Source organism: Cervus canadensis, chromosome 1 (genome assembly GCF_019320065.1).
Source record: "Cervus canadensis isolate Bull #8, Minnesota chromosome 1, ASM1932006v1, whole genome shotgun sequence".
Classification (NCBI taxonomy): domain Eukaryota; kingdom Metazoa; phylum Chordata; class Mammalia; order Artiodactyla; family Cervidae; genus Cervus; species Cervus canadensis.
Window position 1 is genome coordinate 66,941,786 of NC_057386.1, and position 27,792 is coordinate 66,969,577.

At 41.0% G+C, this 27,792-nt stretch overlaps 1 long non-coding RNA gene across 1 annotated transcript; it reads left to right on the plus strand.

Annotated features, from left to right (window-relative positions):
• The first annotated feature begins 2,317 nt into the window (after window positions 1-2,317).
• On the plus strand, window positions 2,318-21,127 carry LOC122453407. Its single transcript, XR_006273075.1, has 2 exons — window positions 2,318-2,429; window positions 21,092-21,127. It is a non-coding gene; the product is annotated as an uncharacterized LOC122453407 (long non-coding RNA).
• The last annotated feature ends 6,665 nt before the right edge of the window (window positions 21,128-27,792 follow it).

Below are 27,792 nucleotides of genomic sequence, written 5' to 3' on the forward strand. Positions count from 1 at the left end.
CTCACCTACAAACAAGAGGATTGCCTACAAGTGAGAGAGAGGCACGGTGTGACTCTAACACTTCCTTTGGTCCCAACATTCTGTGATAACAGTTTGTACAACTTAGTGCCAATCCTAAATAGTTCCGATTTAAACAAGGAGATATCTGGATGAATTTTTGTTAGGGGTAAATGGGTTTGATTGTTTATATGCTATAGGGAAAGAGAATGAAAAGTAGTCTTGAAAAATGCTGTTTAATGTGGAACAAAGAGAATCAGAGGTTGACCAACTGCAGGGCTATATTCTTATAATCTACTCAAAGTTGCTGCTATCCTGGCCTAAATAAAGAGCCACTGCCTAGAAGTTCTCTTTTGACTTTCTAAAAACAAACCAAATAGGAAGACTTCTACTTGGAGGAAACATTTAGCAATAATAACCACAAAAGTTTGAAAGGGAAACTCATTGTCCAACAAAAGGAAGGAGAAAAAAAAATCTAGATTTCTTCTATTTTTAAAACTTTACTCTACTTCCTGAGCTTTCTAAAAGCTGCTTAGACAGACACAGAAGGGAAATGAGACAGTTAAGAATATTTTAGTTTGTATTTGAAATAAGTGAACAAACAACTATCACGACATCATTTAGGAATAATTTTTTAAAAGGAGACTAAAAGAAAAAGCCCCCGTTACAGTTCATTTCTGTGACATCCACAGTGCATTTATTCATTGATTCATTTTTTTACATATTAAATTTTTGATGAGCCTCTGATAGGTGTAGGACGTTGAACTAGGCACTAGGTTGGAGACGTGACTCACCTGGTAATTCCACAGTGATCATTCGACATGGGAAACTCAGTCCTTCCTTCTGTGTAGTGGGCATGGTGGACTGGCTAATTCAATTTTTATTTGATCATTCTTCTAGTATGTTTTTCTCTGTTGTAGGGTTTGGAATGCTGAAAATTTCATTTCCTATGGTAATTTTCTCCAGCTTGCATGGGATTTGCGAGGCAGAAGTGAAGTAGAGGCCACTTTCTTGACTTTGCCTTATTCTGTTGGCAAACAAGGTCATGGGATGTGAAGTTTTCTGCTAGTGATGTTACCAATTTCATTATCTAGCTTTCTGTGTATTTAGAGGAGTTGCTGTGGAGAGGAAGCTGAATGTCACGTTCAGCTTCTTCATTTCCACTTCCTAATTTCATCACTACAGTTATGACTGTATGTTCTTGAACTCAATTGTTCAAATGGTAGTCTCAGAGAAACAGCTTCCAGTGAGTCAGTTCTAAGGAATGGTTCTGTGATTGGTTTCTAGAGACCAAACTCTTCCAAGCATTTTATCAGCCCCTAATTTCACATGTTAGATCCTTTTTTTTGTTTGAAGTATGAAAAGTGGTTTCTGTTTCCTGCACTGAAGCACACCCAACACACCCTCCAATATTATTTAGGGATAATAGTAGAACTCAGAGTTTCAGCATTTGGGGATGTTTTTGTTATTAATGTACTGATACCTATGTATTTCCTTTCTCCTATCTTACAAAATATTGCAGTGAGAATTAGAAGATACAGAAGTAAGTCAAAGGCATATATATGAGATTGCTTATAAGCAGAATCTTAAAAAAAATGAAAATAATGAACTTACAAAACAGAAAGAGACTCACAGGAAACAAACATATGGTTACCAAGAGGAAAGGTGACTGAGAGGGATAAATTGGGAGTCTGGGATGGAAATATACACACAATAGTATTTAAAATAGATAACCAACAAGGATCTACTGTGGGCTTCCCAGGTGGCAGAGTGGTAAGAATCCACCTGCCAGTGCATTAGAGGCAGGAGATGTGGGTTCCACCCCTGGGCTGGGAAGATCCCCTGGGGAAGGAAATGGCAACCCACTCCAGTATTCTTGCCTTGAAAATTCCATGGACAGCAGAGCCAGGCGGGCTACAGTTCATAGGATCTCAAAGAGTCAGACACGACTCAGTGACTGCGCACGCAGGAGCACGCGAGGAGCTACTGTCCGGCGCCAGGAGCTGTGCTCAATGTTCTTGTAATAATCTAAATGGGGAAAAGCTGATCAAGAATTTACGGTAAAGAACCTGCCTGTGATGCAGGAGACCAGGGTTCGATCCCTGGGTTGAGAAGTTCCTCTGGACAAGGGAATCAAAATCCACTCCAGTATTCTTGCCTGGAGAATCTCATAGACAGAGAAGCCTGGCGGGCCACAGTCTGTGGGGTTGCAAAGAGTCAGACACAACTGAGCAATGAACACACACATGTATAACTAGTTTCCCAGGTGGCACAGCGGTAAAGAATCCACCCGCTAGTGCATCAGATGCTGGAGACATGGGTTGGATCCTTGGGTTGGGAAGATCTCCTGGAGAAGGAAATGGCAACCCACTCCAGTATTCTTGCCTGGGAAATCCCACGGACAGCAGAGCCAGGCGGGCTATAGTTCGTAGGTTTGCAGAGTCGGACACGACTCAGTGACTGCGCACGCAGGAGCACGCGAGGGCCTACTGTCCGGCGCCAGGAGCTGTCTCAATGTTCTGTAATAGCCTGGAGGGGAAAAGAATCTGAAACAGAACTTATATACGGATATGTATATATATATATATATATAGTTAGTTTCCTAGGTGGTGCCAGTGGTGAAGAATCCACCTGCCAATGCAGGAGATAAGAGACGCAGGTTCGATCCTTGAGTCAGGAAGATCCCCTGGAGGAAGGCATGGCAACCTGCTCCAGTATTCTTGGTGAATCACTTTGCCGTTCACTTGAAACTAACACAATGTTGCAAATTAACTATAATCCAATATAAAATTTAAAAAAATTTTTTAAGAAATACATGTAATATTAGGTGGGTTACTGGGATTGGCAATGTGCTGCAGAGATGAGAAGCATGGCCCCAAGTCAGATAACCTGACTTTTCCCCAGAGAATATGAGCTTCTTGAGGACTGGTTCACCATAGATGCCCCAGGTTCTAAAACAATGCCTAGACGAAAAAAGCAGACCCTTTTCATAAATTTCCTTTGAATGAATCAGTTTGACTTCCTCTTCTAACACACACTAGCAGAATTACACTGCCCACTGGGAAGGCAGATTACACAGCTGGGATACTTTACCAGAAGCAGAACTTCTGTGCATCTTGGCAGATGAGGCCTGGGTACCAGGGCTGCAGTAGGTCTGCCATTATGGGCTTAATGTAGACTGTGTCCCAGCCTGACTCTCCCTCAAGCAGCCTCTGGAAGAGCTCTGGGAGACGGGACATGAGAGGCAGTGGCTGGGGCTCCTCATGGAGTGAGGAGGGGGTAGACTTGGGGGTATGCATAGCCTGGGCCTAACACACTCATTTTGGCTCACATGTGGAGCATGAATAGTCAGATATACAGTTCTTCTGTCAGCCTAGCCTAGGAAAAGATGCAATGTTTTCATTCCTTGGTGAGAGGAGCGTTTCTGTATCTGCTGATGACCACCTGATTGCCACTGAAAGTGAAAGTCACTCAGTCGTGTCTGACTCTTGGGGACCCCATGGACTATATAGTTCATGGAATTCTCCAGACCAGAATACTGGAGTGGGTAGCCTTTCCCTTCTCCAGGGGATCTTCCCAACCCAGGGATCCAACCCACGTCTCCCACATTGCAGGTGGATACCAAAGAATACTGGAGTGGGTAGCCTATTCCTTCTCCAGCGGGTCTTCCCGACCCAGGAATCAAGCCGGGGTCTCCTGCATTTCAGGTGGATTCTTTATGAACTGAACTATCAGTGAAGCCCTGATTGCCATTGGCCAGACACAAATTTTATTCCTAGTATGATGTGGAGTAAGGATTTGGAGTATAACAAGTAAATGGATTCCATTCTAGCAACAGAAGCATGACACTTGCCTAGCCATATCAGCAAGTTTTATTTCCCTATGTGCCAAATGGGGAAATTGATGGTCACCAGGCAGTTGTGAAGATTACATTTATGTATGCAAAACACAGGTTCTCCCCTGATTTCTCCAACTTAAAAACGGACCCAGTAGTTTGTGCTTTCTCTCTACCCCGACCCCTGACTCTCGAATCACTCCCAGAATCTAATCTCATTGCTCTGTGGAATATGGGATTCGTGTGGCAGATTCGTGCATTATTCATTGAGAGCTACTATTGCAAGACAGTAGCCGTGTGGCACACGAAGATAGGATTGAGCAGTGAGGGGCTGACACTCGGGCCCCAAAGCGTGTCCCAGTGTCCTTGGACGCGATAATGTTCCGCCAGCATCATTACATCCCACCACCCACAGCAGACCATAGGATTCTGTTTTTTTCTACAAGTTTTGGGGACAAAAACTGTATTCCTTGAGAGTCCACTTAAAAATCCCTTTTACAAATAAGGCCTCAAAGACACTGGCTTTCTTTCAAAGCAGTAATCAGTGGCAGCACATTAACTTCTCCTGTTTAATATCATACTCTGTTTCATCTTTTTCCAGGTGGCTTCAGGCTGTCCCAGGAAGAGAAAGTCAGCAGAAGTGCCCTCCAGGGACCCACAGAGTGAGACAGATAGATAGAGCTGCTTTTCCTATTTATTCCCAACACTTCTTAATGTTTAACATTTTGGGTAAAATCTTATTCCTTCCCCCAAAGAAGAAAAGGGTAAGATTTTTTACTTTGTTTTGCAGAAATGTATTGGTACGACTTACCTTCTAATTACAGTTTCAACATCTTGGTATCATAATGGTTGCTTCAAAGACCATGAAATAATAGATTTCGAGGAGCATAACACCCATGCTTTTTCAGCACATCTGTAATTATTATATACATTCTAATTACAATGCTTCTTACCTAGGTATTATTGCTCAAGGGAAAACAAAAACTCCTGCTATTTTCAGTTAGTCTATTTATACTCTGAGACCTAAGCCTGACTAGTGATCAGGCTTTAGTGATGACTCTGCCATCAATATTCTTTCCTGCAGCCTCACAGTGGTTGCAACCTGAAATGATATAAATGATATAAAAATATTTATGTACAATCTCAAATCTTTTTTTTAATGGACATACAATTGATTTACAATGTTGTGTTAGAATCTGCTGTATTACAAAGTGATTCAGTTATACATATATATATATATATTTTTCTCTTTCATATTCTTTTTCATTATAGGTTATTCAGTTCAGTCACTAAATTGTGTCCAACTCTTTGCGACCCATGGACTGCAGCATGCCAGGCTTTCCTGTCCTTCACTATGTCCTGGATAATGAGCTCAAACTCATGTCCATCGAGTTGGTGATGCCATCCTACCATCTCATCCTCTGTCATCCCCCTTCTCCTCCTGCCCTCAATCTTTCCCAGCATCGGGGTCTTTGATGTTGAATATAGTTCTCTGTGCTATGAATACATGAAGTGAAGTGAAGTGAAAGTCGCTCAGTCATGTCTGACTCTTTGCAACCCCATGGACTATACAGCCTGGTGGGCTGCCATCTATGGGATTGCACAGTTGGACACCACTGAAGTGACTTAGCAGCAGCAGCAGGTGGGCAACTATTAATTTGATTACTTTGTGATTTAAAATGTATAAAGCAAATACTCCGCTTTCAAGGGGCTGCAGAATTTGCAAAGTAAGATATATCCTTTCTTTCCTGAGATGCCCCCCTTTATTTCTAACCAAGAAACACTATCTGATTTGCTAATCGTTCATCCTTCCAAGTGAAAGTCAAAGTCGCTCAGTAGTGTCCTACTGTTTGCAACCCCATGGACTATATAGTCCATGGAATTCTCCAGGCCAGAATACTGGAGTGGGTAGCCTTTCCCTTCTTCAGGGGATCTTCCCAACCCAGGCATTGAACCCAGGACTCCCGCATTGCAGGTGGATTCTTTACCAGCTGAGCCACCAGGAAAGCCATAGTACGTCCTTAGTAGGACCTACTATTTTTTATATAATAGTCTGTATCTGCTAATCCCAACCTCCTATTAGTAATTTATCCCTCCTCCCCCTCCCCTTTGGTAGCCATGAGTTTATTTTCTTTTTTAAAGAATATTTATTTATTGATTTGGCTGCCTTGGGTCTCAGCTGCAGCACGCGGGATCTTCTTCGCATCATGCAGAACCTTTCCTTCTGGTGCGTGGACTCTCTAGCTGTGATGCAGGCTCCAAAACGTGTGGGCTCAGGAGTTGCGGCTCAAGGGCTCCGTGGCTCTGCAGCTTGTGGGATCTTAGTTCCCCCACCAGGGATTGAACTTGCATCTGCATTGCAAGGTGGATTCTTCACCACTGGGCCACCAGGTAAGTGCTCCATAAGTTTGTTTTCTTTGCCTGTGAGTCTATTTCTGTTTGGTAAATAAGTCCATTTGTATCATTTTTTAGAGTCCATATGTAAGTGATGACATATATTTGTCTTTCTCTGACTTACTTCACTTAGTCGGGTCATCTCTAGGTCCATCCATGTTGCTGAAAGTAGCATTATTTCATCAAATGTTAAAATCTTAACCCTGTGATTCTCTAGCAAAGAAACACCCCACCCATCTAAGGAAGGGGGTAATTTTCATCTTTCTGCTTAGCTAACTTCTCTCGGGTGTGAGTGGGTGGAGGGTGTAGAAAAAACTCACAGGAATCAAAATAAACTCACAAAAATCTGTTTCCATCTAATTAGAATTAACTCACTGATCTCATTGGTTAATTTTTCAAAAAATATGCATTAAAAATTGTTATTTTTAAAGTTGCTTCTGTGTTTCAGTGTTTGCCTCATGAAAAGTATAGAAAAAACTAAAAAAACTCTAGTCAAAAGTGGCAACATCTATACTTCCTGATGTTTCTGACACCTTGAGTACTGTTTGAAAAGTGTGTGGCTGTTGAATTATAAGTAGAGATAAAATATTTAGAGTCATTATTTTGTTTCATGTCTTAAAAAAGCAGGAATGGTGGGAAGGACGTGGAAGAAGGCATCAGAAGAACAGAAGGACAATCTTGGCTCTGCTGCTTTCTAGTCTCTCAAGCAAATCACGTAAGCATTCTGAACTGCAGTGTCTTTATTCAACACAATATGGAATATGTGTTTTCTCAGTGGGATGGTTTAGCACTTCTGAAACAACTGTCAGTGTATCCTTGGCATGAGCAATAGGTCAGTATATCGAGGATGACGGGGGCCAAGTTTTTCATGGTAAAAAGAAGGAGTAACAAACAGGGAAAGAGAGAAACAAGAAGGAGCACTACGGTGTTGGGCTGAAATTAATTGGAGGTGTCAGGATGAACTCATGGCTCTTAGGAGAGTAAGAGTGAGAAAGCGGGAGAGAGAGGAAAATGAGCAGAAAAAGAGGAGGGAGAGAGATTACATATAAAATGGATAAACAACAAGGCCCTGCTGTATAGTACAGAGAATTATATTCAATATCCTGTGATAAACCATATAGAAAAGAGTATTAAAAAGAATGTATATTTTTCTGGAATTGAGCTGCAGGAGTTGCTTGTATATTTTTGAGATTAATCCTTTGTCTGTTTCTTCATTTACTATTATTTTCTCCCAATCTGAGGGCTGTCTTTTCACCTTGCTTATAGTTTTCTTTGTAGTGCAAAAGCTTTTAAGTTTCATTAGGTCCCATTTGTTTATTTTTGCTTTTATTTCCAATATTCTGGGAGGTGGGTCATAGAGGATCTTGCTGTGATTTATGTCAGAGAGTGTTTTGCCTATGTTCTCCTCTAGGAGTTTTATAGTTTCTGGTCTTACATTTAGATCTTTAATCCATTTTGAGTTTATTTTTGTGTATGGTGTTAGAAAGTGTTCTAGTTTCATTCTTTTACAAGTGGTTGACCAGTTTTCCCAGCACCACTTGTTAAAGAGGTTGTCTTTTTTCCATTGTATATCCTTGCCTCCTTTGTCAAAGATAAGGTGTCCATAGGTTTGTGGATTTATCTCTGGGCTTTCTATTCTGTTCCATTGATCTATATGTCTTTGTGCCAGTACCATACTGTCTTGATGACTGTGGCTTTGTAGTAGAGTCTGAGTCAGGCAGGTTGATTCCTCCACTTCCATTCTTCTTTCTCAAGATTACTTTGGCTATTCGAGGTTTTTTGTATTTCCATACAAATTGTGAAAGACATTTCTCACAAAAAGACATACAGTGAGCTAACAACACATGAAAAGATGCTCAACAGTCATCATGTATCAGAGAAATGCAAATCAAAACCCAATGGGTGACATTACCGCCAGTCGGATGGCTGCATCCAAAGTCTAATGCAATAATGGCTGAGGGGTGTGGAGAAAAGATACCGCTCTACACTGTTGGTGGGAATGCACTTACAGCGTATGAAACAGTGTGGAGATTTCTAAAACTGGAAATGAACTGCCGATATGACCAGCATCACTTCTGCATACACACTGAGGAAACCAGATCTGAAAGAGACGCGTGCACCCCAATCTTCATCGCAGCACTGTTTATTATAGCCAGGACATGGAAGCAACCTAGATGCCCATCAGCAGATGAATGGATAAGGAAGCTGTGGTACATATACACCATGGAATATTACTCAGCTGTTAAAAAGAATTCATTTGAATCAGTTCTAATGAGATGGATGAAACTGGAGCCCATTATACAGAGTGAAGTAAGCCAGAAAGATAAGAACATTACAGCATACTAACACATATATATGGAATTTAGAAAGATGGTAATGATAACCCTATATGCAAAACAGAAAAAGAGACACAGAAGTACAGAACAGACTTTTGAACTTTTGTGGGAGAATGTGAGGGTGGGATATTTCAAAAGAACAGCATGGTTATACTAACGTATGGTGAACAATCAAGCCAGGTGGATGCACTGAGACAAGATGCTTCCGGCCTGCGTGCACTGGGACGCAGCCAGAGGAATCGGTGGGAGAGGGAGGTGGGAGGGGGGATCGGGATTGGGAAATACATGTAATCCATGGCTGATTCATATCAATGTATGACAAAACCCACTGGAAAAAAAAAAATTAAAAAAAAATAAAACAAACAAACAAAAAAAGAATGTATATATTTTGCTGTATAGAAGAAATTAACATTGAATTATGGAAGAATTAACATTGTAAATCAACTATATGTCAATAAAAAGTTTTTTAAAAGAAAAAGAGGAGGAGGCAGAGGAGAAGAGGATGTGGGGAAGAAGAGAGGGAGGAAGGCAGGAAAGAAGGAAGAAAGGAAGCGAGGTAAGCCTGAGTCTAGGATCCTACAGGAAAAGTACAGGATGTGTGCTTTTAAATAGACAAACTGAAGCCCCTCAGAATCTGCAATCACCTTGGAAGGGGACTGGACCATGTGAGTTGGGTGACTTGAAATAATTACATCCAAATCTCAAAAGACCAGGTTTCAACCTGAACTCAATAGAGGGAGGTCAAATTAAAGCAGTCCAATGGTATTATTTCCCTTAGATTGCAGATCTGATGGTACTAAGACCTTTGGACCATTGTCTATTTTATGCCAATTGGCCTGAAGTATGATGTAAAGCAAAAGAAAAAGGGATTGGATTTTTTTCACTTTCTATGTGGCAGATAATTCTAACCCAGAAGCCAGTGAAGCTACCTCGATTCCTAATTTTCATTGCATCTACTCCCTGAACTATTTTAAGATTCAGTAACGGCTTCTCATTACTCTTAGAATGATCAGAGCCCTCACCAGTCTATAAAGCCCTATACAATGTGGTTCCAGCCTTGACACCCAGACCTAGCCCTGCACGCTTCTGCCACTCGGCGCTACCCTGACCCGTCCTTGGTTAAACTTGGTCCTCCCGCAGGGCGTTTGCTTGTGCTCCTCCTCCTGCTCGGGATGCGCTTCTCCACCCTCTTCTTTGGACAAACTACTTACTGGTAATACCAGCTTAAAAGTCACTTTCTCAAAGATACCCCCTCGAAGTGGGAGAGTAGGACTGATCTGTATACACCACCATGTGTAAAATAGCCGGCTAGTGGGGAGCTGCAGGGTGAAGCCCAGGGAGCCCCGCTCGGTGCTCTGTGATGGCCTAGAGGGGGGAGGGGGGTGTGGGTGGGAGGCAGGCTCAAGGGGGAAGGCGCATATGTATATACACAGCTGATTTACTTCACGTTCAGCAGAAACTAACAATAGTGTAAAGCAACCATATCCCACTCTTTAAAAAAAGCACATAGAGTGAAGGCGGGCCAGCTGGCTGAGGGGAGCACAGTATTAGATGAGGAGGTAAGGGATGTCTGAGCTGGTGGCGTTTGAATACCTGAATGGCTAATGGGCCCAATCAGATGATCTCAGAGGGAACAATACTAGACAGAGGGAACAGCAAATGCAGGAGCTCTGAAACAAAAATGAACCTGACGTGTGGAAAGGAGAGAGGGAGGCAAAGCATTGCTGGAGAGGGAGAGGGAAGGATGAGCTGAGGACGCATGGGCAGGCAGGGTCCACACCGCCAAGAGCCCCATGGGCCATCTGATTTGATTCTTAGCAAAAGTGGAAGCTATTAAAGGGTTTTTCAGTTGTCTTATATTTTAAACAGTGGGATGAGGGAGTGTGAAAGCAGGTAAGTCAGTTAGGTATCTAGTTCTGCAGTCCGCATGAGAAAAACTGGTTCTGAGCTTTGCACTATGGGGGCAGCAAGGGCGCTGGAGAGAAGTGGGCAGGTTTAGAACGTGTCTTTGAAGTGGTGCTAGCAACCCTCTATTTATGAACTGAATGTGTGGGTGTAAAAGAAGGCCCAGAATCAGGGACTAGTGAGTGGTATTTGGGTTTGGGCAATTCCATGTAGATGATTGGGGCTTCCCGGGTGGCTCAGCTGGTAAAGAATCCACCTGCAATGCAGGAGACCTGGGTTTGATCCCTGGGTTGGGAAGATCCCCTGGAGGAGGGCATGGCAGCCCACTCCAGTATTCTTGCCTGGAGAATCCCCATAGACAGAGGAGCCTGGCGGGCTGCAGTCCCTGGGGTCACAATGAGTCGAACACGGCTGAGCAACTAAGCACAGCCCAGCATGTAGATGGTTATTCATTTACAGAATCTGAGGAGCAGTCGCTATTTTTTTTTTTTAGAAATAGGAGTGCCATGCTGGACATGCCAAAAATGCTATGCATTGTGTGGATGTGGAGTAGATACTGATCAAAATAACTATGGGACTCAGAGGGGAGATCAGGGCAGGGATATCATTTTAGCGGCCATCAGAATAGACACAGTATTTAAAGCTTGGGATTATATACACTGCCCTGGAGGGGTATGCTGTCAATGAGGAGGGCAGGGGGAAGGAGCCAGCAAAGGGTGTTGAGAAGAACTAGCCGATGAAGAAGCAGGGACACCAGGAAAAGTGAATGGGTGGTGGAGACCAAGAGGAGAAAGTGGGGCATGGTGCTGCATGCTGTTCAGAAGTTAAAGATGGAAAGATGGGAACATTTCATGAGCTGTGGCAATTTGGAAGCTGGTGACTTTGACAAGAACGGTTTCCAGGTGGTGTAGGAGGGAGCCTCCTAAGGGTTAGACAGTGGCAGGAGCATGACTATAAACTACTTTTACTTGGGGCACAAGTCTTGCTGTCGAGGTGTGGCCGAGATACTCTCTGCCTCCTTCACACTCATCTTCCCCTTTTACTTTAGAAGCAGCACCTCTTTACCTCATCTTTGCTACCTGGAATAAAGACTTCATTTTCCAGCCTCCTCTGTAGCTGTGGATGGAAGTATGGTCCCAGGACTAGGTTCTTGACACAGTATTTCTAAGCAAGCTTCTTAAAAGGAAGAAATTCAGCTGATTCACATTGTTGTATAGCAGAAGCCAACACAACATTGGAAAGCAGTCATCTTCCAATTAAAAATAAATTTTAAAAATTACAATAAAAAAAGGAAGCAATTCACCTGGGAGGAGCACCACTTTGCCTTTTTCCTGCTGCCTGGAATGTGGGATGCGATGACTTATCCTCAAGAGCAGCCATTCTGAGCCCTCAAGTAATTGAGAGCTGCTGCTGCTGCTAAGTCACGTCAGTCGTGTCCGACTCTGTGCGACCCCATAGACGGCAGCCCACCAGGCTCCCCTGTCCCTGGGATTCTCCAGGCAAGAGCACTGGAGTGGGTTGCCATTTCCTTCTCCAATGCATGAAAGTGAAAAGTGAAAGTGAAGGCACTCAGTCGTGTCTGACTCTTGGCGACCCCATGAACTGCAGCCTGCCAGGCTCCTCCGTCCATGGGATTTTCCAGGCAAGAGTACTGGAGTGGGGTGCTGTTGCTGTCTCTGAGTAATTGAGAATGTGACATCCAAATCCAGTGCGGTGGGAAAAGTGATAGAGTCTGGTCTCTGATGACTCCATGGATTGTCTACTTTTGCACATCTTTAACGTGAGAGAAGAAATACTTGCATGTCTAAATCATTATCTTTCCCCCTCTTGTGTTAACCAAATCTGTTGAAGAGAATTGAAGAGAAATGGTGGTGGGTTGGAGATAGACATGAGGTCAACAGCTGTTTGTTTGCTTGTTTTTAAGTCAAATGGTTCACTGAGTAGTTATTAGATACTCTGATGTATTCTTTGGAAAAAGTTCCAGAGTTATTCAGGATACCTCTTGTGAAATGCCATTTGAGTTTTTGTTTCTGGATTTAGATTTAGTGTATCAGTCAGTGTTCTTGGGTCTGAGCAATAGAAATGGATGATATAAGCAGAAAAGGAAATGCAGGGGCTTCCCGGGTGGCTCAGTGGTAAAGAATCCACCCGCAAAGCAGGAGACCTGGGTTCAATCCCTGGGTCAGGAAGGTCCCCTAGAGTAGGACATAGAAAAGCAAATGCAGGAAGGCAATCAGTGTCTGCATGTGCTGTGGCTGGGTGGGAAGTCAGGCTTGGACGATAGGCAGAGTGAGGAGGGCAGCTCCTGAGACCACAGGTACCATCATGTCATGAGATCAGTCTGTCAGGGCCACCGTAGCCCTTGCTGTCAAGGGCTGCATGCCACCCTGCCCTCGCCACTCCTGGAGGCTGAACAGATTTAGCCAAATAGATTCTCTGCTCCCCTCCCCTCCCTCCTTATGCCAGGCATGCCTATTCAAAATCTGTGATGGGGTAGTGGGTTGACCTACATTATGGGCTCATCTCCTAGCTGCAAGGGAGGCTGGGAAAGAAGCAATCTGGCCTTTTCAGACTTCTGGAGTGAGTGGTGCTTCCCACAAAAAGTCACATGGGGGTTCAGATGCCAGGTAGACCAAAGTAATAGTTAAAAATGCCAGCAAATATCTAGTATGTTTAGTTTCTTAAGTATTATAATAAACAAGTATATAGTGTTCACTTAAAAAGTTTACAGGCAAGTGACACATACCATGGTAATTTGAATATGGATTTTTAAGTCTATTTGGATTATGTACAGAAAGATAAATTACTTAAAACTATAATAAATTAGTAAAATATATAGAAAAAATCAAAGAAAATACATTTGAATGATAAAATCAGCTTCTGGGTCATAAGACCTGTTGCTAAGATAAGCTGGGACAATGTGAATGTCAAATAAAAAATAACTTTTTTTCAGCATTGTTCCTGCTTTTTAATTGGAATATTAATTTTTTAACTTTATAAGACTAGATTTACCCATACATGTCTTTGGAATGTGAGTAATGTCTATAGCATGGAAGGACAATTGGCAAATTTAACCACTATTTTTGTAAACTTGCTAGCATTAACAATTTATCATTTATTTCATAGTTACTATGTGTCACGCATTGTGTGGGGTACACACATTTTCTTATCTTGTCTTCACAATAACCCTTCGAGTCATCCCCACTCTATGGCTATGAAAATTTTGGTGCAGAGAAGCCAAGTCACTTGCTCAAGGTCAGGTAGCTGGTGAATGCCATAACTAGGTTTTTAATTCAGGTTTAATGAAAGCAAACTTGGGTACAATTTAGCAAAGGAGTGCAGTAGGGCACTTAAGGAGCTCAAGAGCCTTATCCAGGTTAATTCACTTCAGGAGTCATCCCAATTTATATCTTCATTGGGAGATTCTAGATGCTGGTCAGAGTTCCACATGACTTAGGTAAATGTCCACCTGATTTAGTATATTAGATGGTGTATGATGATCAACAGCAAACATGACTTGACAGTTTGTCCTTATCTATTGAAATATCTTCAGCTTTCTGTTGGTAGATGTGATAATTTCCACATACCTCAAGCTGAATATCTACTTATAAAAAGTGGATTATCTAGGTTGCATGTTTATGCTCATTAGATTTACCTTATTAGTGGGTCAAACAATTAGTAGAATAAATAATCAAGTTTTGAGTTTAATTAGAATACTGTCCAGACATAGCGAGGCCAAAAGTGACTAGAAATTCATCGTATTTAAATGCAAATTGAGTGGACATGTTGACCTCTCATTTGCTTACTTATATCTGATTATAAAATTTTTTTTTCATTTATTTTTATTAGTTGGAGGCTAATTACTTCACAACATTGCAGTGGGTTTTGTCATACATTGACATGAATCAGCCATGGAGTTACATGTATTCCCCATCCTGATACCCCCTCCCACCTCCCTCTCTACCCGATCCCTCTGGGTCTTCCCAGTGCACCAGGCCCGAGCACTTGTCTCATGCATCCCACCTGGGCTGGTGATCTGTTTCACTATAGATAATATACATGCTGTTCTCTCGAAACATCCCACCCTCGCCTTCTCCCACAGAGTCCAAAACTCTGTTCTGTACATCTGTGTCTCTTTTTCTGTTTTGCATGTAGGGTTATCATTACCATCTTTCTAAATTCCATATATATGTGTTAGTATGCTGTAATGATCTTTATCTTTCTGGCTTACTTCACTCTGTATAATGGGCTCCAGTTTCATCCATCTCATTAGAACTGATTCAAATGAATTCTTTTTAATGGCTGAGTAATATTCCATGGTGTATATGTACCACAGCTTCCTTATCCATTCATCTGCTGATGGGCATCTAGGTTGCTTCCATGTCCTGGCTATTATAAACAGTGCTGCGATGAACATTGGGGTGCACGTGTCTCTTTCAGATCTGGTTTCCTCAGTGTGTATGCCCAGAAGTGGGACTGCTGGGTCATATGGCAGTTCTATTTCCAGTTTTTTAAGAAATCTCCACACTGTTTTCCACAGTGGCTGTACTAGTTTGCATTCCCACCAACAGTGTAAGAGGGTTCCCTTTTCTCCACACCCTCTCCAGCATTTATTGCTTGTAGACTTTTGGATAGCAGCCATCCTGACTGGCGTTAATGGTACCTCATTGTGGTTTTGATTTGCATTTCTCTGATAATGAGTGATGTTGAGCATCTTTTCATGTGTTTGTTAGCCATCTGTATGTCTTCTTTGGAGAAATGTCTGTTTAGTTCTTTGGCCCATTTTTTGATTGGGTCATTTATTTTTCTGGAATTGAGCTTCAGGAGTTGCTTGTATATTTTTGAGATTAATCCTTTGTCTGTTGCTTCATTTGCTATTATTTTCTCCCAATCTGAGGGCTGTCTTTTCACCTTACTTATAGTTTCTTTTGTTGTGCAAAAGCATTTATATCTGATTATAAATTTTATATAAGATTTATTTTCAGAATTTTGTTGTCTTATAGTAGAACCTGATAATATTTTATTTAATTCATGATAACCTCAAGAATTAAAAATTTCTACTAAAGAAAATAAACAGGACAGAAATAGTAATACATTAATTCTCATTCCGTAATGACACAAGGGGGAATGCTTACTGTTTGATAAATTGAAAAGGAAATGGTCTTCGGAGAGATAAAAGTGGAGTTTGTAACATTTTGAGAGGATGTAGTTTTCTCCCCCCTCTCTCCCTCTGATGAAATCCTGCTCTTATTAAGCTGTGACAGTGAAGTCTATTGAAGGTGACTTTTCCCTTTCGTGTCAGTGGAGAGGGGAGAAGCAGGTCACTAAGCCTCTGAGGGTGCTCCCTGCATCTTTAGCTAGAGATAGGGCTTTAGTGGGTTTATGGAGCCCTTGAAATCATACACGAAATGTTGCATTTAGGAATGTGGGAGTGTTTTTGTGGAAGAGGTTCCCTAGCTCCTACCACTGCCTCTGAGTGGGCTGTGATCCCAAAAGAGGAATCAATACTGCTGGCTTGATCCCTGGGTGGGGAAGATCCCCTGGAGAAGGAAATGGCAACCCACTCCAGTATTCTTGCCTGGAGAATTCCATGGACAGAGGAGCCTGGTGGGCTACAGTCCATGGGGTTGCAAAGAATTGGACGTGACTGAGCGACGGAATATGCATGCACACACATTGAGTGGGAATCCTGCCATCCGAACATGGAAGCAGACACCTTTACTCTTAAGTCAAAAGGATTGCCTGAGAATAGGTGCAGAACTGGTATCAGTACAGTATTACTTGTGATTATACACACTGCTTTCAAATATTTTAACATAAATAATAACTTTAAAGTTCTGGTTAAAGAGAGCTTTACAGTTACTAGGTCACTTTAATCTATACTTGCTCATTTAAAAATCACAGTAATCAGTGGGACTTCCTGGCAGTCCAGTGTTTAAAACTTGCCTTCCAATTCTGGGGATGCACGCTCAATCCCTGGTTGGGGAGCTAAGATTCCACATGCCTGTGGCCAAAAAACCAGAACATAAAACAACGGAAGCAATATTGTAACAAATTCAATAAGACTTTAAAAATGGTCCACAGTTTTTAAAAAGTCTTTACAAATAAAAGGTTTAAATTAAAAAAAAAATACAGCAATCTGGGCTAAAACTGGAGGACTAAAATTATTTTCATCTTATAGCCAAGTAAATAAAAACAGAGGGGACAAAACCAACAATTTGTTCTAGAGATTGGAAGGCTCACGGAAGTAAAAGCCCTTCCCATAGTGTTTGCATCAGGAGTGGATATCTGACTCAAACTGGCCCAGTCAGACATTCTTCTAAGACGGTTTGGAAGGGTGACCAAAAATCAAGTTGTTGGTCCCTTGGGGATCTGGGGTGCGGTTCTTCTATCATAAATGGTGAAGCAGGAAGAGGAGGGTTAAGGAAAGGGGAGAGGGGTGAAGGGAGGCAGGAGAACTTTTGTGGGTTCTGATTCAGGCTGTTCATCTGCCTCAGGTCCCCGAGATAGACTTGCTCTGAGATAGAGCTTGGAGCAGAACTTGAATAGACTACAGAAGACACCTGTCAATGCTTGAGTGAAGTAGAGAACTCATGGAACGGAACTCTGGTGGAAACAGGACTCCTGCTTGATCCAGTGTTGGCAAGAATCATGAAATAGAATGCAAAAAAATAACTTGAATTCCAATCTTGTTTTTGGTCTCTTGTGGACAATTCACAATGTTTTTTATAAGAACATCTTTTTAAAAAACCGCTTATGCCTGATTCCTGGCTCCTCAGGCCTAGTTTGAAACTACTCACATAACAAACAAAAAACTCTGTAACATTTCAGCATGTGTGGATTTATGTCTCATTGTTCTCACTCCCTTCCTCCCCCTCCTGTTCTTTCCTCCTGTTATCTTTATTACTCATCACAGAAACTTGGAAACTTGGGAGTGGGTAGAGAGGAAATAGAAGTTTTGAGAAAAACTGGTAATATTTACATGTTCAGAAATATTACTCATGCTACATATGTTTATAATAAACTGGTTTTTGCCTAAAATGATATGAGCTGGTTTCTGTTATTTCTATCAAAGAGTTTTAAGTAATGTGTTCTTGGAGATAGTGGTAGAATTGAGGCAAGAACTTGAGTCTTTTGACTTAAAATTTCTTGCTCTTTTGGCACACCCTGACTCTGTCTGCATAGTCTTCGACTGCCAGAGAACTGAGGATTCTTTAATCCTCTGAGTACTTTAAAACAGTTTTGTATTTCTTACTAGTCCATGAGGGCAGGTACTATGTCTGTTTTGCTCAGTTGTGTATTTTCAATGCCTAACACATTGTTGATGTGTAAAAAATTGTTGGTGCTAAAAAAAAAAAAAATCATTGAATGAATGAAAGAATGAATGAAGTCTCATCTTCACTTTTTAAAATTTCATGATCTTATTTACATTTGGAGTATCTTGACAGAAAAATATAGTAGATGAATACAACTAAGAATACAGTTGCTCTTAAATTTAAGCTGTCTTTCAAGATAAAACTTTGAATTTCTGATAATTTTTCATTATTGTTTCTGGGTTTTCCTTGTATTTTATATCTCGAGGGAAACTTTTTCAATTAACTGTGATTTCTGTTGAAAGCTCTTTACTCCAAGAGGGCAATCAGTCTTATCTTCAAGTGTGTTATATGTTAGCACAAAGGGGAGTGGAGGCTTATTTTGCTAATCAGAAACAGCTCCAGTTACATAGCTCAGGCCTAAAATTATGGGATGGACAATAGACAGGGAAAAAGATTGATGAAACAATATTTCAAGCCATGTTTTCCACACATGTTGCAATGAATCTGTATTGGCATTATGATGAATACAAGTCATAATTGACTTGGTTGAAAGCCCAGTGAGTGTGTTGTGTGATAGTGACAATTGCACTGGGCTGTGAAAAATCTTCCTTGAGATTTGGAAAAAGCTTCTTGTTCTTACAGTCCAACAACATTTGTAACAGAAGAGACTTAACCTTAATATCAGCTTTATTCTTCTAAGAAACAGCTTCCTGACCCATACCCCCAAAGGACCTGAATTTCTTCTCCCAGGGACTCAGGCCTTCCTACCTCTCTTCCTACCAACCTTAGATCTTGGATTCAGAAGAAGGTGGACATAACATTCCAGGGGCAAGAAGGGATCACAGTTATGGCAGTGTCCTTGATCTCTCAAACTGAGCTGAGGTATCAGTGGGGAGCAGAGAGTGCTCTGAACTGAAAGATCAAGTTTAAGGTTCAAAACTTAACTCTGGCACTTCCTAGCTTTGTGACCTCCAAAAAGTTAATTAGTTCTTCTGTTAATAAATTCCTCAACCTTAAAACAGGAATAATGGTACTTTTACAGGCTTACTACTAAATGAGGTGATATCTTAAATACCTGGTACATGTAGACCTCCAAAAAAGGAATGCTTTCTCATTTTCATTCCCAGTTTCTCTCCTTCATTCAATTTTGTGCCTCTACAAAGAAAAACCTGTGACTTCCACTTCTGAGATTTTTCTCTTAAAAAATATCTTCCTTTGACTCTTGGGAAGATGTGCAGAGATTGCAAACTCTCCCCCACATCTGTGTTTCTAGGGCACTAGGACTCTACAGCCTGGTGAGCTTGCAGGGAAAATGTCAAGTTCAGAATCTCCAATAACCTTGCTCACTCAAGCCCTTGAGTACCAAGTGACAGACAAATGGTCAACCACCTTGATGCCTATTCTCTTTTTCTGGTATCATACAAAGAGCTCATAAAGTACCATAGTGAAAGAGAGTGTTAGTCACTAAGTCATGTCAGACTCTTTGTGACCCCATGGACTGTAGCCCACCAGGCCCCACTGTCCTTGGAATTCTCCAGGCAAGGTACTGGTGAGGGTTGCCATTCTCTTCTCCAGGGGATCTTTCCAACCCAGGGATCAAACCCGGGGATCAAACCCAGGGATCAAACCCAGGTCTGTTGCATTGCAGGCAGATTCTTTATCATCTGAGCCACCAGGGAAGCCTATAAAGTATCATAAGCTCATGGATTACAACAGGCAATGACACAGTAATTGACTAAAAAGATCATCTTTTAAATACTTTTAAATAATAATTTAGACTTGCATGTTAAGATAATTTTCCCAAGCTAGGATAAATTTTTAGTAGAAAGTGGGTTTAGACTAAGGCAAATTTTGCATCGTGTCAAAAAACTTTGTTTAGATCATCTTCATGTACACATGTAAATTATTTATTGATGGCCATGGCTTATTATATCTGGTAAGATATAAGCAAAAAGTTTAACCTATTAATGGATTGAAATCACTAATTCTCTCAGATTCTGTGATTCTTTGTAAAAGGGGAGAATTGAATCTTTGTAAAAATAAAGCCACTTTTGATTTCTGCAATATATATTTTCCATGCTAATCTCCTTTCTACTTTGGGTAGCATAGCCAAAGATTTTGGTTTGCCTGATGCTGCAATACTTTGGCCACTTGATGCCAAGAGCCAACTCATTGGAAAAGACACTGATACTGGGAAAGATTGAGGGCAGGAGGAGCAGGCGGTGACAGAGGATTAGATGGTTGGATGGCATCACTGACTCAATGCACATGAATTTGAGCAAATTCTGGGAGATAGTGAAGGACAGGGAAGCCTGGTGGGCTGTGGTCCATGGAGTTGCGAAGAGTTGACACGACTTAGCAACTGAACAACAACAGGACAATCATGTTTGGAGACTTTTGTTCTGGTGTAATTATTAATATACTTCCCCAAGCTCCCCCACCAAAGGTGTTTTGAACAATGAGATTTTGTGAGGAAAGTGAAAAAGTTGGCTTAAAACTCAACATTCAGAAAACTAAGATCACGGCATCTGGTCCCATTACTTCATGGCAAATAGATGGGGAAGCAATGGAAACAGTGACAGACTTCATTTTTTGGGGCCCCGAAATGAAGGGGTCCTGGGGATTAAGTGTGCATTAATTTTTTTAAACACCATTCTTGTAGAGAAGGGGGACAAAAAGAAGCAAATGTAGAAAAATATGAGAAACCTATTGAAAACGTGTTCATTTCCCTAGTACCCCTCATTTTGGAGTGAGGGGTGATTTTCGGGCTCCAAAATCACTGCAGATGGTGACTGCAGTCATGAAATTAAAAGACACTTGCTCCTGAGAAGAAAATCTATGACCAACCTAGACAGCATATTAAAAAGAAGAGACATGACTTTGCCAACAAAGGTCCATCTAGTCAAAGGTATCGTTTTTCCAGTAGTCATATACAGATGTGAGAGTTGGACTATAAAGAAAACCGAGTGCCGAAGAATTGATGCTTTTGAACTGTGTTGTTGGAGAAGACTCTTGAGAGTCCCTTGGACTGCAAGGAGATCCAACCAGTCCATCCTAAAGGAAATCAGTCCTGAATGTTCATTGGAAGGACTGATGTTGAAGCTGAAACGTCAATACTTTGGCCACCTGATGAAAATAACTGACTTCTTAGAAAAGACCCTGATGTTGGGAATGATTGAAGGTGGGAGGAGAAGGGGATGACAGAGGGTGAGATGGTTGGATGGCATCACAAACTCAATGGACATGAGTTTAAGTAAGCTCTGGGAGTTGGTGATGAACAGGGAGGCCTGGCATGCTGCAGTCCACAGGGTCACAAAGAGTTGGACATGACTGAGCAACTGAACTGAACTGAACTGAACCTTGGAGGTTTACATTTGCTATTTTTCCTTTGGAATTTCAGAAGTAAACTGGAAATCTCAGGTTTACTTTTAGGACAGGAGTTCTATGGATTGAAATCAGAATTTGAGGGAGTCTATGAACTTGGATTTTAGGAAGAGGTGGCAAGAATACACAGAAGAGCTGTACAAAATAGATCTTCATGACCCAGATAACCACGACGGTGTGATCACTCACCTAGAGCCAGATATCCTGGAATGTGAAATCAAGTGGGCCTTAGGAAGCATCACTATGAACAAAGCTAGTGGAGGTGATGGAATTTCAGTTGAGCTATTTCAAATACTGAAAGATGATGCTGTGAAAGTGCTGCACTCAATATGGCAGCAAATATGGAAAACTCAGCAGTGGCCACAGGACTGGAAAAGGTCAGTTTTCATTCCAATCCCAAAGAAAGGCAATGCCAAAGAATGTTCAAACTACTGCACAATTGCGCTCATCTCACACACTAGTAAAGTAACGCTTAAAATTCTCCAAGCCAGCCTTCAGCAATACGTGAACCATGAACTTCCAGATGTTCAAGCTGGTTTTAGAAAAGGCCGAGGAACCAGAGATCAAATTGCCAACATCCACTGGATCATTGAAAAAGAAAGAGAGTTCCAGAAAAACATCTACTTCTGCCTTATTGACTATGCCAAAGCCTTTGACTGTGTGGATCACAATAAACTGTGGGAAATTCTTCAAGAGATGGGAATACCAGACCACCTGACCTGCCTCTTGAGAAACCTGTATGCAGGTCACGAAGCAACAGTTAGAATTGGACATGGAACAACAGACTGGTTCCAAATAGGAAAAGGAGTACGTCAAGGCTGTATATTGTCACCCTGCTTATTTAACTTATATGCAGAGTACATCATGAGAAATGCTGGGCTGGAGGAAGCACAAGCTGGAATCAAGATTGCCGGGAGAAATATCAATAACCTCAGATATGCAGATGACACTGCCCTTATGGCAGAAAGTGAAGAAGAACTAAAGAGCCTCTTGATGATGAAAGTGAAAGAGGAGAGTGAAAAAGTGGGCTTAAAGCTCAACATTCAGAAAACTAAGATCATGGCATCTGGTCCCATCACTTCATGGCAGATAGACAGGGAAACAGTGGAAACAGTGGCTGACTTTATTTTTCTGGTCTCCAAAATCACTGCAGATGGTGATTGCAGCCATGAAATTAAAAGATGCTTACTCCTTGGAAGGAAAGTTATGACCAACCTAGATAGCATATTAAAAAGCAGAGACATTACTTTGCCAACAAAGGTCCATCTGGTCAAGGCTATGGTTTTTCCAGTGGTCATGTATGGATGTGAGCATTGGACTATAAAGAAAGCTGAGTGCCAAAGAATTGATGCTTTTGAACTGTGGTGTTGGAGAAGATGCTTGAGAGTCCTTTGGACTGCAAGGAGATCCAACCAGTCCATCCTAAAGGAGATCAGTCCTGGGTGTTCATTGGAAGGACTGATGTTGAAGCTGAAACTCCAATACTTTGGCCACCTGATGCGAAGAGCTGACTCATTTGAAAAGATCCTGATGCTGGGAGGGATTGAGGGCAGGAGGAGAAGGAGACAACAGAGGATGAGATGGTTGGATGGCATCACCAACTCAATGGACATGGGTTTGGGTGGACTCTGGGAGTTGGTGATGGACAGGGAAGCCTGGCGTTCTGTGGTTCATGGGGTCACAGAGAGTCGGACATGACTGAGTGACTGAAGTGAACTGAACTGAACTTGGAGAGGAAAAAAATATGTCCTTAATATATCTAATTCTAATTACCCTTCAATTATGAATGTAGATGACAAACCACGGTGGTGTTATTTCTCCTGTGACTTCATTATCAAGAAAATCTACAGATATTTTCATATCTATAGCTATTGCAGATTTGCAAAATATCACCCATATTCATTGTTATTTCTGAATTAGAAAGATCACATGGACCACAATCTTCATGTTTAGAGATACTGTGCAGTGTTGCTGGCCAGCTATTGGTCAAATCTATACTTTCATCAAACAAATAGTGTAGTCCTGGACCTGTATCCCAGACAGTTATGCTGCTTTACAAGATTAACCACCTACAATGGTTTGTTGATCAATATGAGGAATTAGTTCTTAAATGTTTGCAACACTAGGGAGTTTAAATAAGAATTCTTAGCTCTCTGCAAGGCAGTGAGGCCTTTTGAACCGAGAGCATAAATTCTACTGTCGCCTAAATGGATGCTCTTGTAAATCTTGCTTTCAGTGCTGTAGTGGATGCTTTAACCTCAGGACGATGAGATGCAAAAATCTCTTTCAATTTCTTTGAAAAGACAAATTTGCAAACATCTGGAAACAGTTCAGAAAGTTCTACCAGTTATTCTCTATTGATGACATCAAAATTGAACCATGAACTCTTACTCTTTTTTCTTTTTGCTATAAAGTATATTAAGATGATGAGCTAGCCAAGGGGGAATTCATTAGTCTTAGGTTAAAAAAAAAAAAAAGACTCCAGTTGGCGTTTAATTCAAAAAACCTTGGAGAGTTCAGGTGTTCCTCGACAGAAACTATTCTTGCCTTGTAAAGCAGCTTTAAAAGCTTTAAACCATTTACAAGGATTTACATTTACAAATCAGCAATCTCAATGTCTGTAACAATAACAAAAAATTGACATAAGTTGTTTATCCAACAAGACATGTCTATAGCTTTTTCAAAGACCTCTCCAGAGATTAATGTTCTTGTTCAATCTAGCAACAACAGACTTCCCACTGATAAGTCTTTACAGATAAATTTATTTTTAATTTGTTTATATTTTAATGTATTTTTGAACTTAGCACACTAATAAAAAACACATAGTATTATATTACACATTTGTTTTTCACAGCTGTTTTGACAGCCACATCTCAGTGTAATTGGTTTCTCTTGTAAATCTGTGTATTTTATCTTTTTGCAATAAAAAATATCATTCTGAAAGAGATCCCTAGCTTGATCAGTTTGCCTCTAGAGTGCTAACAGGGCCCATGATACACATATAGAGTTAATAATACTGGCTTTGGGGAATTTCCTGGAAGTCCAGTGGTTAGGATTCAGCACTTTCACTGCTGAGGGCCCAGGTTCAGTTCCTGGTCAGGGAACTAAGATCCCACAAGTTGCTCAGGGCAGCCAAAAATATATATATATATATACATATATATATATATATATATATCTGTTCCTGTTGTCTATGGCTTGATAATTTCTGAGAGAAAAAATGGGACTCCTTGTCCAGGCCCATAATCATGGACCATCAAGTTTCCCTGAACTTGTTCCTAAGTAGAGTCCACAGGATTCTAACAAATAATTTAACAAAACAAAACACTGGCTTTGGAGCTGCATCTCAAGGTAGAAACTTCTAGGAGACGTAGCAGGCATACTACCATTTATTCACTGTACAGAACTGTAAGGTCTTGCATATGGTTGGGAAGGACTGAACAGAACACTTACTGTAGAGGCTCATGCATGCATCATGTCAGCAAACGGTTAGACGTGACGAGCACCACGGAGAAATACAGGTGAGTTTCTAAGGATGGCCAGAAGAAAGACTGTTATTAGGAATAGCAGGGAACACACGGAAAAAGTGGTATTCCTGCTGGTTTGGATGGAATTGGTAAAAATCTGAATATTTCAAGTGGGGCTATTCATGCTAACTTTGTCCATAGGCCATCCAGACCAGAGACCTCAGAGCTACCCTTGAATTCTCCTCCTCACACTTGCATCTGTGATCAAGTCTTGTCCCTTAGGTCTCTTTCCTAGTCTTATTTCCGTCCCTCCTATTTATCCCCAGGGATATTGCCTGGCTTCATGCTTTTTACCAGAACTACTGGAACAGCCTCCTGCCTGGACCTCCAACTCCTTTCTCAAATCCCTTCCACACAGGTTACCCTAACTAAATGAAATGATATAATGAAAATAATATATTTTTTATTTGCAGTAAATTATTATTATATTATTATTCTTTGCTGTAAGTTAAAGATACGTTCAAGTTTTAGTATTTTACATATATGACATTAAGCCCCACGTTAAAATGTGGAATATTCACATACAACATGTATGTTAACATTGACGAGAATGCATTGGAGCTGTAGTTATCAATCTTGGCAACACATATAATCATCATTTACGGATCTATGAAAAGGTCCTGATGCAGGAGACCTACCCTTGCAGTTCTGGTGTAACGTCCATGGAGACAGAGCTCCTGACTGTCAGCCTGTTCCTGTCTGCCTCTCTAGTTTTGACATTTATCTGCTCCCCCATGTACCCCATCAAATTGCTGGTGTTGCTCAAATCCCCATGAGGGTCCCAGGACGTCCTACATGGCACACTTATCCTCCTGGTCTAAACATTTCTTTAGATGTCTCAGCTCACCTTTCTAGGGAGAATTTTCGGTCTTCTCCAGGTAAGATGGGCCGCTCTCCTTTTTGCCCCTGCTCTGATCTGTATGTCCTTGTATCATAGCAACCATATACTTTGACTTGTGTTCCTCCCCGCCCCACCCCCCATTAATGGCACTGGAAAAGAAGCCATCTCCCTTGTGTCATTTTCATGAATATATTTCCAATGATTTTAAAACCTTGCTTGCACAGCTCCCACTATGTGGAAATATCACAAATAAGCTGGAACAAAATTTAGCTTTTTTCTCTATATTTGCTGAAGCAAATAAGGTACAGTTGCTCAGTACCTTATTTATCAACCTCCTTTTATATTAGTGTAAGTAATACGATCCTGTTTTTCTGTGATAGACATCTTTGTAATAAAACATGTGTGAGAACTCAACTGGGAGTTTTGAGAAATGTATCTTTCTCATTAATTATTTTAAAAATCCCTCTTGGAGTCATGAAAAACATAGCATGATAAAGTTTCTATTGAAGTGAAATTAAGCCCAGATGTCAATCTTTTATTTCGCTTGGGAGTTTCACACCAACATACACCAGAAAAGCAGCAGCTGCTGCTTTTACAAGCGGTAGAATCCCCGGGCAGATGGGATCCGCTCAGCTTGGGACCCTTCGGAGGCTGTGGGAGTAGTACATTCTGAGCTCTCATTTGCAATTCTGGGCAAAATTTGCAAAAGGGCTTCTCAGCGAGAAGTCTATATTTGCATACTCAAATTAGATGCATATGAATATGAATGCCTCCAACCTGGTATCCACATCACATCATCACCCTCTGGCAACACTGATCTAACTTGAATGATAACCCCTAACTTTGAAAATTGAACCTTAAATTTTATATTATGTTATTTCACCTATTTCTTTTTGATTTTCAAGTCATTAATCATAGTCTAGAGAAAAGCAACTTCTCATTGCATTCTCTTAGATACACTAAAGATACAGACCCCTCAAATAATTAAACTTAGGGGAAATATTTTTAAATGAATTTATTTCCCAAGTGTAAGTTTTGCTAAATTTTAAAAATCTGAGTCTTATCACTATTAAATTATGTGCTCAGTTGCTTGGTTGTATCTGATTCTTTGCAACCCCACTCAGTCATATCTGACTCTGAGACCCTGTGGGCTGTAGCCCGCCAGGGTCCTCTGTCCATGGGATTTTCTGGACAAGAATACTGGAGTGGTTGCCACTTGCTTCTCCAGGGGATCTTCCTGACCCAGGGATCAAATCTGTGTCTCTTGCATCTCCTGCTTGGCAGGCAGATTCTTTACTGCTGTGCCACCTGGGAAGCCATATTAAATTATGTAGGAAAGTCATAATGAAAAATCTCAATTATATAAGAATTCCTACTTTCTATGTGCTACTTTAAAAACATGATCAGAAGACCCCCTACATCAGAATAAAATGCAGATTCCTGTCCTACCACTAATGAGAAATTCGCATTCCTGGTGATTTCTATGAGCCATAAAGTTTGAGAACTACTGCTCTAAGTCATTTTGAAAATTACACACTCCAGATAAAATGGCTCTTTAAATTTCCCTTTTTATAATCTGTTGTGCGCAAGTCTGGATTCTGCTGACATTTTTACTTCTTATGTTGGATTGGCCATATTTGTCCCTCAAGATCTAATATTGATAATCACTGATTTAGCTCCATGTGACCAAAGACAGAATCCAGTTATTATCAATCTCATAATTGGCTACTTTTCTTCTTCTTTCCCTTTTTTTTTTTTTTTGCATTTGATATCTTTAACTTCAAATCTTAGGTTCTTAAAATATGGTTATTCTCTTGTGAAGTCAGTTATAAGTATTCTTTTAGCTACAGCAAGAACTGTTTTTAAAAGTCCATATTCAATATCTTATAATAACCTACAATGAAAAAGAATATATAATGTGTATATGTGTGTATATATATATATATATATAGTCTGAATACATATAACTAAGTCTACTGTACACTCGGAATTAACACAACATAGTGAATCAACTATTCAGTTCAGTCGCTCAGTCATGTCCAACTCTTTGTGACCCCATGGACTGCAGCACGCCAGGCTTCCCTGTCCATCACCAACTCCCAGAGCTTACTCAAACTCACGTCCATTGAGAGAGTGATGCCGTCCAACTATCTCATCCTCTGTTGTCCCCTTCTCCTCCTGCCTTCAATCTTTCCTAACATTAGGGTCTTTTCAAATGAGTCAGTTCTTCAGATCAGGTGGCCAAAGTATTGACGTT